Source organism: Pan paniscus, chromosome 1, assembly GCF_029289425.2.
Source record: "Pan paniscus chromosome 1, NHGRI_mPanPan1-v2.0_pri, whole genome shotgun sequence".
Classification (NCBI taxonomy): Eukaryota; Metazoa; Chordata; class Mammalia; order Primates; family Hominidae; genus Pan; species Pan paniscus.
This window is the reverse complement of record NC_073249.2, coordinates 64,145,478-64,167,146: the sequence shown is the minus strand read 5'-3', so window position 1 is coordinate 64,167,146 and position 21,669 is coordinate 64,145,478. Positions and strand designations below refer to the sequence as shown.

The following is a 21,669-nucleotide window of genomic DNA, read 5'->3' as shown; positions in this document are numbered from 1 at the left end:
GACAGGAGAATTGCTTGAACTCAGGAGGTGGAGGTTGCAGTGAGCTGAGATTGCGCCACTGCATCCCAGCCTGGGCGACGGAGCGAGACTCTGTCTCAAACAAACAAAAACCAACAAAACTCTGTTTTTACAAACTGTGGTTTCTGGATAGGTGCTTTAGGGGTTCAGCAAACATTTTATTCAAATGTTGTTTTCATATTTATCTTAACCATGATATCTATGATATTAATTAGTAGGGGTAAATAATGCTAGCTGTTGTAACAAAGACCCCAAAATTAGTTGTTTAATACAAGACCAGTTTATTTCTCGCTATTCCAAACCTATTAAAGATGTTCCCGCCCTGCAGGTGGCCTGCTACATGGTCCTTCAGAAACCAAACTCCTTCCATATTACAGCCCTGTCCTCCTCTAGATCCTCAGTCCTTTCCAGCGTGGTCCAGTTGTTGAGGAAAGGGTTGGAGGGTTGCCATGGGGGGTTTGCCGGTGCCAGGTCTGGAAGTGGTGCATGTCCGTTCTACTCATACTTCACTAGCTGGAGCTCAGACAAATGACCACAGGAAGGCTGGTAAATATGGTTGAGCTGTGAACCCAGAGAGAAAAGGAGCTGATTTTTGTTAAGGACACAGCTATCTGTCTCTACTACAATTTTTAAAAATATCTTTTAACTTTTGGGGCACTACAGCTTACTACTATGTTGCCAATGTTAATAACTTGTTTCGGTGCAGATTTTGGAATTAAGCTTCTTGTTTTATTTAGTTAAAGAATATCCTAAGGTTGAAAGAAAGGCTATTACAAAAACATTTGTTACCATTTACAGTGATTTATCTGTGGCAATCACTGTCATCCTTGACAAAAGTCATTGCAAAGACAACACCAAAATAAATTATATTCTAAAACAGATGTATGTTTATAAGTCATCCATAAACTCAGATCTCATTCATCTAAAAACACTTCCGTGTTCTCAGTGACTGACTTTATAATATTTAACAGAAATGTGAACTTATAAAATAAACTTATATTAATAGAATATTTTTATCTGTTCTGGATATATTGAGGTTGCCTATAAGGTTTATCTTGAAAAGGGTTCCACTGCTTAACAAATTTAAAACAGTGATACTAAAGTCTCTTCTAGCTCTAACATTTATAATGCTTTCTATTTTTATATGCCATTGAAAGAAAGACTAACTCCTGATTGCATATAAATGGTGCAATGCAAGTTAAGTTATTTTCCTTAGTAGAAAAGTTAAGTTGCACTGGGAAAACTGTTGCATAATGTGCTTCCCCAACTTGTAACTTAAATCACTTAAATACATTATTTTAGAAATTCTCAGAGACTTGAAATCTTCTGAGGTGTCTACCAACTGATAATCCATGCAAATAATTTCCACAGCTTGTTTGATATTTGCAAGTGAAACACACTTTTGCTTGTTCGTAACTAAGCTCATCTCTCCTGCATTAACTATAATGTCAAGTTGGGGGGGGTCTCTTTAATTAAAGAGCCCCAGACCTTTCAAGGATCAGCATTGATTGTCTTCTGCTTCAGATCCCTTCTTGATTAGGTTTAAATGTCCTTTTTGGGAACTATGGGCTCCTTTGTTGCTCCTTTAAAGGAGTAGCCCCCTGCCTACCTCACTCAGAGGCTGGTTTGGGCCTGAAATATATAACCAGACAATCGTGCTATGTATCTGATATTGCGGAGGCTAGAGGTGCTGTGGCTTTTGTTTTCAAGGTTGCAGATGGAGTTGAAAGTCATAATGCCTTTTCCCATGACTGCTGGCAGCAGCTGCAGGGTTACTAAGGGAATAGCCACAGACCACAGTGTGATGAGAGAAATAAACTCAGGTGACTCTGCCTGTCTGGCTTGTATAAAGCCTTACAGTCCTGCCTTCATTGGGGAGTCCTTGCATAGGGCCAGCCAGGCTCCTGGAACCATCACTGCCCTCTACTGGATCAGCATAGGCGTCCTTGAAGCCCAGTGGGTCCTTCTGATGAACTGGGTGTTAGCCTTTGAGCTCTGAGGAAGTGGCGACCACAGAATTTATCCTCAGTTCACCTCATGCACTTAGCCAGTGACAATGGTTTGCTTGGTTTGACATCTGCTTGTACTGAAACTAGTCATATCTGTGAGATCTGTCAGATGCGGGTTCTATTCAATTTGGTACACTTGTACAGAAAATACCATTTTGGGTTTGAAAGCAGATACATTTAGATCAGAGACATGAAAAGACAAAATGGCTTTAGAATGCTGAAAAAGGCCTTGGCAACTCTGAAATGGTGTTTTCATTTAAGGCTAATTTGTATGTCAAAGCAGATTCAGGAAAGTCCATTTGAGAAAATCCCCTTAGAAGTGACTATTATTTCTATTATGGTTCGTCTTTAATGTGCAGAACACTGTGGAGCTGGGACAGTGAGACTTGGCGGCCCATTTACTTTAGCCACCAAATGTGACTTTTTTTGTCCCCAGAATCACTTCTGTTACTTTTTCCAGAATTTCTCATCCCCTTCTACTTATTTTCAGTCTTTTTTTTGACCCACGCCTCTATTTTATTTTTCATCCAACCCTCTGCAATGAATGACAAAAATGGAATACTGAAGGAGAAAATAACTTAAAGCTATGAAATACATGTTTGATCTACATGTTCCTTGGAGAAAGTGTGGAACATTCAGACAAGAATAAAGAGGAAGGTTAGATCACCCCGATTGCTCTCTGCACCCATCCTTCTCCACCTTGCTGAGTGCCTGGGGAGGCTGAGCTGCATCCAAAGGCCCCCTTGCCTTCGGACTTCTGCTGGAGTTTTGCCTGTGTGAGTGAAGTTGGGCCTGACTTCCTTCCTGTGGGGTTGCAGCTGGCTGTCTGTGTGCCTTGACTGAAGGGCACAGCTCTGTCCAGCAGCCCTCTCTCTAAAGGTTCAGGAAACCCTCCTTCCTCCAACCCCTTCTGGCCTAGGCTGCTAATGGGGCTGACCCTAGGAACCCGTACCATTCTTCACTCGTACCTCACATATAGTCCCTTAAGACACTCTCCTCAAATTACCCAGTATACGAGTTTTATCAGTTTTCTGCTGAAACCCAGGATGGTACAATCATAATCCCTACTTAGAGATAAATATGGGTAATCATGTTGGAGTATCTCCTTAGCTACCTTTATTTATTATCCTGTGGGATCAGATTAAATCATGAGTTACAGATGTAGCCTAATTCTGTGTGTACATCTTTATATCTTACCTTATATCTTACCCCTCCCACGTGTAATTACTTATGAGAGTGACCCCCTATTGTTAAAATCTTCCCTATCTCAAATAATGAACTTTATTGACTACATTTTGTTTCACTATATGGATAGAACTGAATTTATTTTGGGACTCAAGAGCAACTCTGTGATCTACCTTCTGAATCCCCTCAAACTTAGTGGCTTATGTATTTATCTGCTGGTTCAACTTTGTAAGACAGAGGGTTTGACTGGCTCAGTGTGTCACACACCCCCTCTGGGGTACCCCTACTGGACAAAAGCTCAAGCTGGGTTACCTCGTGGACAATTGAGCCTCTTTATGTTCAGCCTTCACTAACCTCCGTGGTTAAGTGACTTCTCCTAGTTCCCATCCTAGTAAATTGCAGAGCTGGAACTTGAACTCATGACTGCTGTCTCTAAACCCAGGGCTTATCTACTCCAAAATGTATTTGCCAACATGTAAAACTCAATCTCTACATCTAACCACAGAAACCGCAGTTGTAAGTCGCAGAAGAATGTCAATTTTTTAAAAACGTGTGTGGTTCCAAAGAAATGGGCTATCAAGCCACGAAAAGACCTGGAGAAAACGTCAGTGCATATCACCAAAAAGAACTCCACTTGCGAAGTCTACACTCTGTAGGTTTCCAACTATATGACATTCCAGAAATGGCCAAACTATGGAGACAGTAAAATGATCAGTGGTTGCCAGGGGGAGGAAGAAGAGATGAATAGGTGGAGCACAGAGGATTTTTAGGACGGTGAAACTACTCTGTATGATACTGTAATGGTGCATACATGTCATTATACATTAGCAAAAATTCACAGAATGTGCACCTCTAAGAGTGAAACCTAATATAAACTATAGTCTTTCGGTGATAATGATGTGTCAATGTAGGTTCATAATTGTCACAACTGTACCACTCTGGTGGGGGATATTGACAATGGGGAGGCTGTGCATATGTGGGGAAGGGGGTACCTCTGTACCTTCTGGGAATCTCTGTACCTTCTGCTCAGTTTTGCTGTCAACCTAAAACTGCTCTGAAAACTAAGATTTCTTCCTTTTAAAAAACTGTGTGGTTCCTTTTAAATTGGTATCCTATTAATTTCCATTGCCAACAGATTTACTGTGTTTAACTCTAGTTTTCATTTAAGAAAAATGACTGACTTTTTTATCACAAATGTCTGCAATAAATTGACATTCCTATCACAGGGGCTTTCTCACTGGAAACCTATTTTCCTATTGTTATTTTAAAGCAGTGTCAGCATCCATCTCCTACATTCAGATAATGTGGACACATAATCAATTACCAAACATATTTAATTCAGAGGCCTACTGAAGGGTTTCACACTTGAATCTTGTAGTGAAGATATTTACGAGATTGTTTTTATTTAAAGCCCTAGAGATTTAGAGGAATAAACTAGAAGCTTAACTTGAGACTTTCAAAATCCTGAGATCTATCCAGGCATCCATCATACATGACAGAATGATTATACCACCCCCAGAACTAGGTGCTCGATGACGCACTGAGTTAATCTCTTTCTATTCCAATGTATACTACATATATCTTTTATTCAATATATTGAGTACAGAAACTTAAAGCTCAGAACTTTGACATTCTCAAGCATTAATTTCTTTTTGTTTAAACAACATAAAGAGATAGTCTTCATTAGAGAGGATCATAATGGACATATGTGGATAGGTTTTCCTGTTGGTTGCTCAAAAAGTAAATAGCAAAAATATATGTCTCTATGTAAACATATTTTCTGAAATTGGGTCAAAGGGATCAATGACTCGTTTGTGGTGTGTGAGTCCTGTGGATGATGTGTGTACTGACCATTCATGCTTCCAGAGCTTCCTTTCTGTTGATCAGGGATTACGGGAATGATGTTTTAGAAATTTGGTCACCCGGTTTGTAAAGTAAGGTCTTCCTGGGCAGAGTTTTGCTTTTCCCTTTGTCTTCGGAGGTAGATTTATAGGCAGCTCTTGTTATTTACACTAAAGGAAGGAGGAGAGAGAGAGATTTTATAAAATTGGATAATCCTAAAATCATTTGGGGGGTGTTAGAATTCATAGTTTATTTTTTAGATAACAGATATGTTTCCTTAATCTCATTTTCTTTGGACTAATTTTAGACATTTATTCCTATTACTTGAATACACAGTGGTAAAAGGCAGCAGAGGCATTTCTGAAGCATGAAGGATCATGGGGGAAAAGAATGAGATTAAAATTTTGCTATGGATATTGCCATGTTGTTCTTACACAGTTAAATAACTTAATTCTGTGAAATTTGCTTACAGTGTTGTCTTTTAAGAAGTTATGTACTGCAAAATATATATGCATATGTAAACTTTGTTTATGTATATTTCTGTAAACATATTTTTATTCCTTTATATATAATATACTTATCTATTATATTCCTGTATATTTTATTATATGCATATCAAAATATATAATTAATAATACATTATATATAATTAATAATATGTTATATAACATATAATTGTTATAGTCCTTCATATGTTATTATTATATGAGCTTTATAATAATATATAAAGGAATAAAATAAATAAGGTTCTGGTTCTGCCATTGATTTACTGCATGATCAGTGTGGGCTGGGAGTAGGGTGACCAACCATCCCTCCTTTGCCTAGGACTGAGAAGTTTCCAGGGATGTGGGACTTCCAGTTTTAAAGCCAGGGTGAGCTGTTCAGCTGAGCTCAAGGGAGTAGCCATGGACCAGGCAGGGGTGAGTTTTTTTGGTGGCCCAAGCCAAGTGTATATTGCAAAAATATAGTGAGCAAAATAGTGGGTCAAGAAAAGGGTCAGAGGAGAGTTAAGGGGCAAAGCTGAAGTTCACAGCCACCCAAAGTTTTAGACAATGAAGAGTGTTTCTGCATGGAGCCAAATGAAATTAGAACAAGCTGGGCCCATTCTAGGTGAATAATGAGGTATGGTTCTCCCAGGAGTTCTAGAATAGTCAGTTGGCTACTGTAAGGGTCTTCTCATTCAGTTCCCTCTGCTGCAGGGACCACCTGCTCCAGGACTTACAGAGCCAATAGAGAAAGTCAGCACTTTCCTTCAAGGGAGTAGATTATTTTCATCATATGCAAGGGATAAAGTAAACATTGGGGTTTAATAATGAACTTTTGTTTCTTATTTTCATTTTTGAAAAGTACTGAGTATTTAATCTTATGAGTCTATAGGAAAATTGGGTGGTATTACATGACACTCCAAAATGCTTTCCCTAAAAGTTACCCTCCCATGGATGAGAGTGGTCTGATGGATAGTGGTGGTCTGTGATTTTACCCTACTCTTTCTCCATGAGAAGAGAGGCTCGAGTTTCCTTCTGGATCTAAATGGGTAGAATATGTGTCCAGCCCCTACGGGGTATATTGCTTCTCTCCATCCTCTGGCAGGAGGGGTGCTACTCTGCACCATGGTATATTTACTTAGTGTACTATATACGTTAACAAATTTAAAAATGTATAAAGTGGAGATTTATGAATACAGAGAAAATAGGGGTAGGGAAAGAATGGTAAATCTAGAAGTGAATCCACAAAATGCATGCTGAAAGGTTCTGTATGGTGGATGGGCAAGGGCCCCAAGTTGGCTTTGTGCCTAGAGAAAAACATGGTCCAATAAGTGAATCAGTGTCCGTAAGATACAACAAGCCAGTGCCAGAAGACAAGCTCAATGCTTCTTTGTATGAAGGCAAGAGGGAAGTTTTTCCAGTGGGTTTTCCTAAGGAGGATACTTCGAAATGTAATGAGCCACATTCTCAATAGTATCTTGACAGGCATTTCATAGAAGTGCTTCCTATAATGTTCCTCAGATAAAGGCTGATGGCATAAATTCACAGCTCAATTCAATAAAAATTCCTATCTTAAATTCTTTACAGAACAAAGTAAGGTATGAATATACACATTTTTAAAAGTCATCAAAAGATGGCAAGAACTAAATGAGACAGTCTAGGTATGAAAATCTCTGCTGGCCTGGAACCACCCAAAGACAGATTTTAGAGTATGCAGTGGAATGTCTGGATTTTCAATCCTTCAGGCAGTTCTCCGTAATGGTGTTTCTAAAACAAGCTTTTGAAGTATTGAAAGCAATGAGTTTGATGGGATCCTGCCTGACACATACCTCCTGGAATTCACTCTGCTGTGTGGCTGATTATGTCCGGAACCCATTGATAATTCCTCATGTGAACGTTGGGAATGCAAGCACAGACAACACCTAAACAGAGGCCAGCCTGCCTTTTCTTGGAGGTGGGCCAAGGAATGGTTATGGGAGCGTGAAAGCTCTTCTCACAATTCTAGTTCTTCCCCAGTGCATGGAGTAATGGAAGGGCCCCAGCATTCTATACCTGTAGAACATTATGGTAAGAATTGAAGTATGCGACAAAAGTTAAACTCTTTTTGAGTTCTCTTGGTCCATGGGGAGCTGAGGTTCTTTTCTGACCGGGGCTCAGATACATCTCTTTGGCTTCATTTTAACACTGTTCTCAAAATCACCTCAGAATGGTACCTGGAACCTCCGTTTAACTCACTCCTTGGTTCTACTTTGGTTGCTCTATGACTGCCCCCACCTGCCTCACCCCCCTCCCCCACCCCCCATGCTCTGAGCAGCTTGGCCTATGTTTTCCCTTTATCTCTCTCTTTGTTTTCTTTCTTTTGGCCCACCCTCCCTCCTCCCCTCTCTTCTTTCCTTCCTTCCTTCTTATGCCTGCCTTTCCCCTGCCATAATTCATACCTAACCTCACAGGCTCTTTCAGAGCTGTTAAGTAAAATTCTATAAGTAAAAACGCTCTGTATAATTTTTTTTCACCTGCTGCTCAACCTACCTGGTGACCCAGAGCTCCAATTTCTCATAAGAATTGCCACTACCTCTCTTGATTAAATTTTCAGGTTCATATTTTTGCACAATTGTTTTTTATAAACATGCATGAACACAAATAGGATTATTTATGTGATTTATTTCAGTCAAATTACTCTGATTCCAACCAATCTGAAGACATCTCCAACTTAACCATGGTTTTGGACATGATGCGGTGGGGGGGCCAGTAAACCATGTTTTTTATTATATCCTGTCTTTGACAGATATTAGGAGACTAGACCAGTATGGAGTGAGATGATATTGTTAGTGATTTTTTCTTGGGATGCTTATCACATTGTACAGAATCTCATGTTGATCTTTCTAATTTTTTTTGTAATCCATGCAAGCTGTATATTTCCTTGTAAAAAATTGATATTTGGGAAAATATTTTTACCCTGAGAAGTTCCCAGAAATAGAGATTTTCTGAATCTTATGAGCTATGAGACATTTAACCAAAGAAAATTTTCAAAAACTATTTTAAATGGATGCTCCATATATATTGTGCTTAATTTTGTCAAGAGACATAGTCTTAGGAGCACTTTTGACCAAATATCTGCTGTTCTGTTGATAACCTTGAAGCTGACCTCTTTCCTGTTAAAGAATTAACATTTGGAATTTTTATATGAATGAATAAAACTGCAATGTCACCTTCCATTTAAGCAATATTTTTCACTTCTTTGGCATTTCTAGCCAGTCTTTTTTTTTTTAATTTGTGTCCTTGAGGTAGTCATTCATTTTGGATCTTAAATATCAAGCTTTCAGCATTTGTCCTTTTAGAGACTGTGTCATGAGGCTAAACTCTAATACTTGAAAATGATTAGAGTTTGCCACTTTACAACCGTTCTGATAGTTCATCACCTGCTTGGATTTCAGCTTACTCTGTAAATTCAGGTACTTAATACCTGACTCTGAATAAAAATATTTTGAAGTGTTTTAGCAACCAAACAAATCATGCAATGAGAAAGAGGTGCAGACGACTCGCTTGTGGTTATGGTTGTCAAGGAAACCATTTCTGTATATAGTGTTTGATAACAGCCATGTTTTTTTAAAGGCCATAAAAACAAAGCTTGTCCAGAAGTATGAAGAAGAAAGCATACAATGAAATAAGCCACAGCCAACTAGAAGTTATGAGAATGCATTAGATGCAAAATGCTAGATATCAATTGATGAGATGTTTTACAACATAGAAATTAAACTCAAGAGGGATAACATGTTGAAAAGTGTGGCAGAATGGGGGTGGCAGCAAAATGCCCTTGTTGAAGCAAGGTCAAAGTCTCACTATGTTCTCAAAATATACTGTGTGCATTTTTAGAGAAATTGTTTAATTAAACAAACAGCTTCATCTTTGCCATACACAAACTCATGGAATGGAATTTAAACAGCTTTGATAACATAATCAGTGAGAGGTTTGAATATATTGCCCAGCAATAGACTAGACTGCTAGAGCTACACAAGCTGCAGGAAATGGAGAGCTTATTTGGGGGTTTTGTCTAGTTTATGCTACGTTTTGCTTTAAAAGAGAAATGAACTGTAGTGCATAGTGATGCTGAAGATCTTTATGGAGGAAAAAAGATCCTAAGATGTTGATTATGGATAAAGTCTATTTTTAAAGCTCTTTCTCAAGGTCTATACATATAGAGCAAAACCCCAAGGAGGAAAAGATGGCTGGGCATGGTGACTTATGCCTGTAATCCCATCACTTGGGGAGGCTGAGGCAGCAGATCACTTGAGGTCAGGAGCTCAAGACCAGCCTGGACAACATGTGAAACCCTGTCTCTACTAAAAAAAAAAAAGAAAAGAAAAAAGAAAAAATGATGTTGGTTTGACATTGCAGATTTTTATTCTAAAATATGGATTCCCATTCATAAAATGTGAAACATAAAGTATGAAAGATGTGGCAAAAGTGGAACTGTAAGGTGCATGATTCTATAGAGAAAAGGGGTAAATTGAGCCTAGTATGAAACTATCCAACCTACAAAAAAAGAACATGTGGTTTAAAAGATACATGATTTGACGTGTTGGAAGCCAGATGAAAGTCCAATGAAAAGACATAATTTCTGAATAGATTCTAATGTCTAAAAGAAATGATTTCATTCTTGCTCGAGCAATTTTTTCTTATTTCATAAACTATTAGGGTAATTATTTATGTAAGCAGAAAAATTGATTTTGTACTTCTCCCTTCCTTTTTCTTTGATATGTACACATAATTGCAGCATATGACATAGTAAAATTTTCACATTTGTTTCTTTACAATTTACCACAAAGGAAATGTTGTTTGGGCAACTTATGATGTGCAAAGATAGAGCCAACTCACTACTGCCTGTTGCCTCACACTTAAGTATCATTTATTTCCAAAGATCATGAAATGCTTATTTCATCCTAATGCCTCTTTCACATTATTCCATCAGTATTTTAATATAGAATAAGAAAAGCAAAACAGAATTAATATATTTTAAGGGTAAGATGACCGACCTCAGGATGACTGATTCTCTCTTATGAGAATGCTGTAAGAAAGTAAGTGTGAAATGAATCAGAGGAGGAGAACAAGACATCACAGAATGTCCTCAGATCCCTGTGGCATTTTAACCTGTACAAAAAAGACCTAACCCAATGCTTCACATGTAGGTGTTTAATTTTTCCCCTTCCATTACCTCCCAGACCTTGCAACCATAATTTTCAGATTTTTTACTTTCTATCTCTTAAAGCTTCCATTTTCTAATTAGTCAATCTAAAAGCATGAGAATGACCAAAATGGTGAAAAGTCTGGAAATCATATTATATGAAAAGGGGAGCATGCATTTGAAGAACTGCCACATAGAAAAGGAATTTCACTTTTTCCGTGTGACTTTCATAGAACCAACTATGACCAGTGGGCAGTAGGTATATAATAGTAGATATTCAAGTCCTCAGAGTTGCTAAAAATAGACTCAGCTGCTTTAAGACATAGAAAACTAGCCATTTCTTGAGGGGGCCCTTTAGGATTTTCACTGCATCAACTATCTCCAATGGCACTTTCCCTTAGGCTGGACATTCTCATGTCTCTTCCTTTAATCCAAGCTCTTCTCCTAATCTCCTTACTACCTAAGTGTGAAATAGGCACCAAGTCCTATGGATTTGATCCCCTTACTGTCTCTCGAGCCTGTCCTCTTCCTTCCATCCTACTGCCACTCCATCATAGTTCCTGTCTCCTTGAAATGTGAGCTTCCTGAGGGCATGAGTTATCTTATTTTTTATACCTAGTTAGCTAGCACGATAGCTGGTTACTCAGTAAATACATACTGAATATGTGACTTTCAACAATTTACTTTGAAATCATTTGTTTGAGTGGCAGCCTGGTCTATTCATTCAATAAACATTTTTTGAGCATCTACTACGTGCAGTGGAGGATATCTGGATGAATAAGACAAAGAGATTTCCCCCTCAAGCTCATAGTCTAGTTGGAAGAAAAATATGTAAACGAAAATGGATTTGGCTCAGGCAATGTTATGAAAATAAATAAATACCTGATCGACTTAATTGAAGTTACAGCCTATCAGATTTCTACCATTTGGCAGGAGTTCTGCAGCCAGATCCACCAGGTGTTCTTTGAGAGGCCAAGGAGAGGGCTGGGTATCATAGGGCTAAAGGGATTGCCTTCTGGAGATGTGAGAGGACGTCCATACCTGAATGAGTGAGCCAGGCAAGATCACGAGGAAAAGCCACAGTTCTGGTTCTCACTACCAGCCTTTCATTGCTGGGGGCCATCTTTACTTAGTTTAGAGATTCTCATGGTTTTATTTTTCTCCTCGGGCCTCATCTCTTTCCACATCAAACTCTGTTTCATATTGGTTTGCTGTCAAACTGGTTTCTTCTTAAATTTGCAGTGCATATGTAGTTTCAGAGCTTTTGATTTTTCAGTCTCCAGTTGTTTAAAGTTCAGACTTTCTGCTTGGCTTCACAAATATAGTTAGCTATTATATGATTACTTAGTTACTTATTTTCCTATTTCCAATTTTATGAATCTAGGCAAATGCATGAAATGTTAGAGATGAGAGGCTCCTCCAATGTTATATTTTCTGTTAACCAGTTCATTGAATGCCTATTCCCTCCCTGCACCAAATGTTCTAGTCAAAGTGTTCTCTGCAGCTTCAGTGAGGGGGTTTTATGGACCACCTTGGATTTAAGAAGGGGGAAAATACATTCTTGGCTGAGTATGGCCTGTAAGACTTCTCTCTCATTACCGTAATGCTCTTCTCCCTCTAGTTATTTCTGGTTTCCAACTAGTAAATGTCCCTGAGCTATAGTCCTCCTGCAACAAAATGTGATTTTATTATTCTATCTTTTTCAGCCTCCTCCTACATAAGCAGGCTTTGTATGACTATTTTAATAGAGGAAGAACATTGGGGAATTGATCTAGTGTATATGTGCATGAGACACAGAAGAATCATGGGAGAGAGATCAAGATGAAGGAATAAGAGATGTACATGAAATAAAACTTGGTCTTCTACATTTGTGACCACAAGTTTTATTTTCCTTTATTTTTGGCCTCAAATTTCCTTCCATTTAATCTCTAATTGTTCTGACATTCAGAACACCAGACATTGAAGTGAGCTTTGTCTCATGAACCTTGACTCCCGGCTCTGAGGTCTGAGTGTCTGACTCCACGTACACAGCAGGCAACCTGTGACACACCTAAGCCACGTGATGCTATCACATCGCATCACAGTCAAGTGAAAAACAGGTAAAGCCTAAAGTCTGTCAGTGGAATAAAAAAATAGCCTCAGGTCACTTTCCAAAAGCATTTGACTTAAGAGGTGAAAAAAAGGCTGTATTCTGATTTTATAATCTAGCCAGTTATTCATTCACCAGAAATGTGTTCTTTTCCAGTGATGCAAGGCTTGCTTACTTTATCAAGTTATTCCATTACTGCCTTGGAATGACTGGAGGTGGGATGGAGTACTATGGAAAACAAAGCAAAAAAACATGTTTTCAGACTCTCTCCAACTCATTTAAACGTTCCATTTAGTCGAACAGGCATTTGTTTGGATATTCCTTTCCAAGTCTTGAGATCATTTAAGTGCCTATACTCTTTGGAAATTCTCCTCCATCTTTTCCTTTTCATTTAGAATTAAGTTAAATTCTACTGTCATTTATTGTTCACCCTCTGCATACCAAACTTGGCATCTCTGCTGATTTTCTGTTTCCGTAGGAATGAAACTGCCCTTGAGAAAATATCACCTTCAAACCTTATGTTCATGGAAGGCTTAGATCCCATACTTACTTAGACCTCTTGGGCTCAAGATCACGTAGATTTTTTTTTTTCCTCAGTAAGTAGTTCATTCTAGAGGTGGATAATATAGAATTGCATGTTTTAAATGATGAAATGTGACCAACTCCAGACTTATTAAGAAAAAATTTTGACATGGATAATCTCAAACTCAAACTGTATAATGAAAATTATGCAGAAAATTGAAGTCAGACATGAACTAATCATCTTTCTAAACTTATCCAACGCTTTCTGCTAACTCCTGATTATGTGGGAGTTGCTGATCTGTTTTTCAGATTCTCCGGGAGTCTCCTAAGGTCATGTTCTGTCCTCATGTTCATATTTCTGGGCTTAAACAGAAGCTCAGGTTCCAGGCTTCTAGAACTTCCAAAGGGAGTAGGAAAAAATCCCCTGAGACCCTTGAATCACGAGACCGTGGTGAAAGCCAGCTCTACCCTGGGTCAGATTAAGTGGCAGCTAAACTGCCTGACTTTGTAAATCTTCCTGAAATCACTACTTTAACTTGGTCTGAAAATCCCCTCTAGCGTATTCTACCTGCACACGATTGTCTCTAGAATACCATTGTTAAAACAGTGAGGCAGGGCCGGGACGGCTCATCTTTATGTGGTCTACACAGAGCACCTGGCTCAGGCCTTGTATGTGTTTGTCAAATGGATGGATATTTCTTGTAGAAGAGAGGTCCTGACTTAGTTTGCCTAATTAGCTAATTAATATGAAAAGACATCACAACCGGAGAGAGTGAGGCTTGAGGAAGACATTCATGATAGGCAAATGGTAATGAAATGGAAGGAATTGTGCTGTACATTTGAATACGAGTGCGAAGAACCCCACTAGAAATACCAAATCAGGATCTTTGGAGAGTTGGGCCCAAGAATATGCATTTTCTTCAAACGCCACAGGAAATTTTGAAACACAGCTATGGCTGGAAATTATTCCAATAAAAGGAAGTTTCCTTGAGTTTAGTGCTTTCTGGATAAGTGGGAAGACAGTAGGTACTTATGAAATGCCTTCTTGATTGGATGAATAAATAAATCAGGGTCCAGGTAGAAGCTGAGTCCTTAATTACAGTTATGTCCCTGCTGCCCTCATTCTATCCAGGCCCAAACCTCTTTAGCAGCACTACCTATTCCTCAGCTATAATCTTGAGGATAAAGGGGAACCTGGGAAGAGCAATGAGAAGACAAATAAAAGCTGATGATTAAAAATAGAATCTCAGGATGCTTTGGGTTACATCTGGTCTCCCCATGCTCCCCCAAAAAAGAGGCAGATTGGCATCCCATCTCCTCCAGCCAGCTTACAGCATATGCATGATCAAAAGTAATTTATGGCTCCTTTTCAGGCTCAGCTCTGAAGCAGAGAAGCTGACATTAAAATGGTGCATGTAACAGAAATGTGGCCTTGGAGAACCCCCAGAGGAGTTCCAAATCAGATCAGCTGTCTTTCATTAATCAAAAATGGGCTGTAGTTCACTCCTCTATTTGGAACATGTCTAGCCTTCCATCAAAATGGCAGAATGGTGAGTTCATGGATAAGGGTTTAGCATAAAACTTGGTACACACTTGTTATTGCAATCTCAGACTGTAAAATGAAATGTCTTAAAGGCCCGATCAACCTCATCATTTGCAGTACCACATTTAGCATAGCTTTGTGAATTTTCTTTTATTCTTGATTGCTCCCCTCCTTCTTCCAATGCAAATGAGTGCCTGGTGCTCAGTGAGTTGTGTCCTTATGCATTTAGCTGAAATCTCCAATTATAGTCAGGACTGGGGACAGTCTTCAAGAAAAAAAAAAAAACACTGGCAGAGGGGAAAACTTGACAATCACGCCATTGAGCTAAGCACCGTGGTAAGTACTCTGCAGCATAGAAATCCATTGAGATAGCCACTATTATCTCCATTTTGTAGATGAAGAAAGTGAGGTTCCAAGATGCCAAGAGATTTTCCTAAATGTATGTGTGCAATAATATAGAGTCATAGAAGGTAAAGAGGTGGAGGGGAAGGAAGGCAAAGTGGGAGGAAGTCAGCCAAAGAAGCTAGTGGAGTAGTGTTCTGGGCAGAAGAAATACTTTAGAGGGAGAGAGCATTTGGGGAAATGAAATGTTGAAATTCAGGGAGAGGAGTAACAGGAGATGGGCTTCCAGATGGAAGGAGGCATTGAGAGGAAGGTGCCTCCCAAGGATCCTTGAGAGATATGTTAATGAGACTGGACTGCATTCTAGGGAAGTTATATGGTTTGGAGTGGGGAAATGACATAGCAAGATTTGTGTTTCACAAGGATTACATCAAATGCAGCATAGAGAATAGAGGCAACATGGAGGAAAGGTGACCACTGGTTGTGGTAGCCTTGACAAATGGCAAAGCCTGGTATGGTACAGTAGTAGTGCAGAACAGAGATACACATAGGAAGTAGAATAACACAGGGTTTAGTGACAGACTCTGTGTGGGAGATAAGAGGACATGATAAGTCGTAACTGATGATAAGCATGGATCCTCAAGGAAAGACATGGTGGGAGAATGAAGTGTTGGGGTTTTCTGGAGCTTGGAACCAGTTCTTACTCTGGTTCTGTATTCTAACTTTTCTAGACTAAAAACTCCAGAAGGGTAGAAATCTTGCAGTCTAATTTCTCCCTACTCATTTGGTATGTGAAAGAACCCACAGAACAGTTGAGTTTGAAGGTCAGCTCTGTAATTTATTAACTTTGATACAATATGAAGAAGATACTTAATGTCTATTCAGGGCCCACTACATTTTGGGCTCTAGGAAGACAACAGTGATCGAGAATGAAAAATCTTTACCTTTACGAAACTCTAGTTCGGAAGAGAGACAATAAAGAAATACAGAAACACCGGATAATTACAAACTGTGATAAATGCCATGAAAGAAATAAAAAAAAGGATGATGAGATAGAGCTAAAGAATGGTAATTAGTCAGCCAGTAAGAAGCTGGGGGAAGAACATTCCAGGCAAGTGCAAAGCCTGCAAGTGTGAAAGGGTGTGGTGGGCCAAGTAACAGGAACCCCAGGCTGTGAAGAGATTAAGTTTTATTCTAAGAGCAAGAGAAGCCATTCATGCATTTTAAGCAAAGGAAACAACAGATCCAGATTTACATTTTCATAATATCATTCTAGCTGTTGAATGGAGATCATGAATTAGAGAGAAAGTGACAAGAGAGAGACTAGCTAGGAGACTATTGCAGTTGTCCAAGAAAAATAAAAGTGTCTTAAATAATAATAGTTAATGCATAGAAACTTTTTTTTTTTTCTTTGAGATGGAACTTCGCTTTGTCACCTAGGCTGGAGTGCAGTGGTGTGATCTCGGCTCACTGCAACCCCCACCTCCTGGGTTCAAGTGATTCTCCTGCCTCAGCCTCCCAAGTAGCTGGGACTACAGGTGCCTGCTATCCTGCCCGGCTGATTTTTGTATTGTTCTAGAGACAGGGTTTTGCCATGTTGGCCAGGCTGGTCTTGAACTCCTGACCTCAGGTGATCCACCCGCCTCGGCCTCCCAAAGTGCTGGGATTACAGCCGTAAACCACCACGCCCAGCCTTATAGAAACTCTTTATAGGCTTGTAAGCAAATTTTCATGGATTATTTATTTGAGGCAAGTTTTGGACAAAAAACACTACAAATGTATTACCCAATTTACAGTTTTCCATCATGATATTTTTAAATTTTTCATAATATAGAAATATTGAAATAATCATAGTATTAGACCATGTACCTATCACCAAGATTCTGCAATCAACCTTTTACTATTCTTGCTTTGCCACAAATCTATCCCTCTACTTATCTCTCTATCAATCCACCTTATTTTTTAATGAATTTCAAAGTAAATGCAGGCATCAATACACTTCACTTCTAAACACTTCAACATGAGTACAATTTACTAGGGATCCATTTTTTTATGATTTCTCTTTTTTTCTTCTGTCATCAAACATACATATTGTGTTTTTTTTTCTTTTTTAATTATTATTATACTTTAAGTTTTAGGGTACATGTGCATAATGTGCAGGTTAGTTACATATGTATACATGTGCCATGCTGGTGTGCTGCACCAATTAACTCGTCATTTAGCATTAGGTATATCTCCTAATGTTATCCCTTCCCCCTCCCCCCACCCCACAACAGTCCCCAGAGTGTGATGTTCCCCTTCCTGTGTCCATGTGTTCTCATTGTTCAATTCCCATCTATGAGTGAGAACATGCGGTGTTTGGTTTTTTGTCCTTGCGATAGTTTACTGAGAATGATGATTGTAAATGCACAGATTTACATATACCATTCAGTGAGTTTGACAAATACACACACTCAAGTATGATCCAGTCTGTTTTACTCCTCTCCTTTGGGAACTCTAGTGACACTTGGTGAGAATTTTTCATATTGTCCCACAGGTCCCTAAGGCTCTGTCATTTTGTTGAATCTTTTTTCTCTCTGTTCTTCAGTTTGGATAATCTATTAATCTACCTTCAAATTTACATTCTTCTATCATCTCCAATCTGCTGTTAATCTCACAAAGGGATATATATATTTTTTTAATTTCAGTTTTGTGTTTTAGCTCTAGAATTTATTTTTGTTCTTTGTTATAGTTTATGTTACTCTGTCAAATTTTCCTGGTCTTTTATTTATAATAAAGATATTTTCCTTTGCTATATTGTGCATAGTTATAATAGTGACTTTAAAATCCTTGTCTGCTAATTTTAACATCTGGATCTGTAGTCTCTGTTGATTGCCTTTTCTTTCAAATATGGTTCACATTTTTCTGTTTCTTTGTACCCATGTGTATCCATCGTTTAGCTTCCACTTATAAGTAAGAACATGTGGTATCTGATTTTCTGTTTGAGTTATTTCACTTAGGATAATGGCCTCCAGCTCCAACCGTGTTGCTGCAAAAAACCATTTTATTCTTTTCTATGGCTGACTAGTATTCCATGACATGACATATATGTGTCACATTTTCTTTTTTTTTCTTCAACTTTTAAGTTCTGGGGTACATGTGCAGGATGTGCAGGTTTGTTACACAGGTAAACATGTGCCATGTGGTTTGCTGCACAAATAAACCCATTACCTAGGTATTAAGCCCAGCATCCATTAGCTATTCTTGCTGATGTTCTCCCTCCCCCTGCACCCCCACCAACAGGCCCCAGTGTGTGTTGTTCACCACCATGTGTCCATGTGTTCTCATCATTCAGCTCCCACTTATAAGTAAGAACATTCAGTGTTTCATTTTCTGTTCCTGTGTTAGTTTGCTAAGGATAGCAGCTTCCAGCTCCATCCATGTCCCTGCAAAGAACATGATTTTATTCCTTCTGATGGCTGCATCGTATCCCATGGTGTATGTACTACATTTTCTTTATCCAATCTATCATTGATGGGCATTTGGGTTGACTCCATGTCTTTGCTATTGTGAATAGTGCTGCAATGAACACATGCATGCATGTGTCTTTATAGTAGAATGATTTATATTCCTTTGGGTATATACCCAGTAATGAGATTGCTGGGTCAAACAGTATTGTTGCCTCTAGATCTTTGAGGAATTGCCACACTGTCTTCCACAATGATTAACCTAATTTACACTCCCACCAACAGTGTAAAAGCATTCCTTTTTCTCCACAACCTCACCAGCATCTGTTGTTTCTTGACTTTTTAATAATCGCCATTCTGACTGGTGTGAGATGGTATCTCATTGCAGTTTTGATTTGCATTTATCTAATAATCAGTGATGTTGAGCTTTTTTCATGCATTTCTTGGCCACATGAATTTATTCTTTTGAGAATTGTCTGTTCATGTCCTTTGCCCACTTTTTAATGGGGTTGTTCATTTGTTTCTTGTAAATTTGTTTAAGTTCCTTGTAGACTCTGGATATCAGACCTTTGTCAGATAGATAGATTGCAAAAATTTTCTCCCATTCTGTAGGTGGTCTGTTCACTCTGATGATAGTTTCTTTTGCTGTGCAGAAGCTCTTTTGTTTAATTAGATCTCATTTGTCTATTTTTGCTTTTGTTGCAATTGCTTTGGGCATTTTTGTCATGCAGTCTTTGCCCATGCCTATGTCCTGAATGGAATTGCCTTGATTTTCTTCTGGGATTTTATACTTTTGGGTTTTAGATTTAAGTCTTTAATCTGTCTTGAGTTATGTTGCAGGAAGTCAGGGACCCTGAACGGAGGGACCGGTTGGAGCCGCGGCAGAGGAACATAAATTGTGAAGATTTCATTTTAAAATGGACATATATCAGTTCCCAAATAATACTTTTATAATTTCTTACACCTGTCTTTATTTCAATCTCTGAACATAAATTGTGAAGATTTCATGGACATTTACCAGTTCCCAAATAATACTTTCATAATTTCTTATGCCTGTTTTTACTTCAATCTCTGAACATAAATTGTGAAGATTTCATTTTAATATGGACATTTATCAATTCCAAAATTAATACTTTTATAAGTTCTTATGCCTGTCTTTAATCTCTTATTCCTGTTATCTTCGTAAACTGAGAATGTACATCACCTCAGGACCACTCTTGTGTTAAATGTACTAATTGATTGTAAAACGTGTATTTGAACAATATGAAATCAGTGCACCTTGAAAAAGAACAGAATAACAGTGCTTTTCAGGGAACAAGGGAAGACAACCATAAGGTCTGACTGCCTGTGGGGTGAGGCAGAATAGAGCCATGTTTTTCTTCTTGCAGAGAGCGTATAAATGATGTGCAAATAGGGAAGATATTGCTACATTCTTTTCCTAGCAAGGAATATTAATAATTAAGACCCTGGGAAAGGAATGCATTCCTCAGGGGAGGTCTATAAATAGCTGCTCTGGAAGTGTCTGTCTTATGTGGTTGAGATAAGGACGGAAATACGCCCTAGTCTTCTGCAGTACCCTCAGGCTTATTAGGGTGGGGAAAATACCCCACCCTAGTAAATTTGAGGTCAGACCAGCTCTCTACTCTCGAACCCTGTTTTCTGTTGTTTAAGTTGTTTATCAAGATGATATGTGCACATCTGAACATAGACCCTTATCAGCAGTTCTGGATTTGCCCTTGTCCTGTTTCCTCAGAAGCATGTGATCTTTGTTCTCCTTTTTGCCCTTTGAAGCATGTGATCTTGTGACCTACTCCTTGTTCTTGCACCCCCTCCCCTTTCGAAATCCTTAATAAAACTTGCTGGCTTTAAGGTCAGGTGGGCATCACGGTCCTACTGATATGTGATGTTACCCCTGGAGGCCCAGCTGTAAAATTCCTCTTTTTGTATTCTTTCTCTTTATTTCTCAGCTGGCCAACACTTAAGGAAAATAGAAAGAACCTATGATGAAATATTGGGGGTGGGTTCCCCCGATAGAGTTAATCTTTGTATAAAATGTAAGGAAGGGGTCTAGTTTTAATTTTCTGCATGTGGCTAGCCAGCTCTCCTAGCACCATTTATTAAATAGGGAATCTTTTCCTCATTGCTTGTTTTTGTCAGATTTGTCAAAGATCATATGGTTGTAGGTGTGCAGTCTTATTTCTGAGTTCTCTATTCTGTTCCATTGGTCTATGTGTCTGTTTTTGTACCAGCACCTTCTGTTTTGGTTACTGAAGCCTTATAGTACAGTTTGAAGTCAGGTGGATGATGCCTTCAGCTTTGTTCTTTTTGCTTAGGATTTTCTTGGCTATTCAGGCTTTTTTTGGTTTCAGATGAATTTTAAAATAGTTTTCTCTAATTCTGTGAAGGACATCAATGGCAGTTTAATGGGAATATGATTGAATCTATTAATTACTTTGGGCAGTGTGGCCATTTTCATGATATTGATTCTTCCTATCCATGAGCATGGAATGTTTTTCCATTTGTTTGTGTCCTCTCTGATTTCCTTGAACAGTGGTTTGTAGTTCTCCTTGAAGAGGTTCTTCACTTCCCTTGTTAGTTGTATTCCTAGGCATTTTATTGTCTTTGTAGCAATTGTGAATGGGAATTCATTCATGATTTGGCTCTCTGCTTGCCTGTTGTTGGTGGATAGGAATACTAGCAATTTTTGCACATTAATTTTGTATCCTGAGACTTTGCTGAAGTTGCTTATTAGCTTAAGAGGCTTTTGGGCTGAGATTATGGGGTTTTCTAGATATAGGATCATGTCATCTGCAAACAAAGGTAATTTGACTTCCTATCTTCCTATTTGAATACCCTTTATTTCTTTCTCTTGTCTTATTGTCCTGGCCAGAACTTCCAATACTATGTTGAATAGGAGTGGTTGAAAGAGGGCATCCTTGTCTTGTGCCAGGCTTCAAGAGGACTGAGTCCAGATTTTGCCTATTCAGTATGATATTGGCTGTGGGT

At 38.7% G+C, this 21,669-nt stretch overlaps 1 long non-coding RNA gene across 1 annotated transcript in view; it reads right to left on the bottom strand.

Moving 5' to 3' along the window:
• Positions 1–282: 282 nt before the first annotated feature.
• The window catches only part of LOC130541354 (uncharacterized), a 68,272-nt gene continuing 46,885 nt past the window's right edge, over positions 283–21,669 (bottom strand). Inside the window, exons 2-3 of the long non-coding RNA XR_008955396.1 lie at positions 5,064–5,224; positions 283–579 (exon numbers count right to left, since the gene is read on the bottom strand). This is a non-coding gene — a long non-coding RNA (uncharacterized LOC130541354). The remainder of the gene's footprint in view (positions 580–5,063; positions 5,225–21,669) is intronic.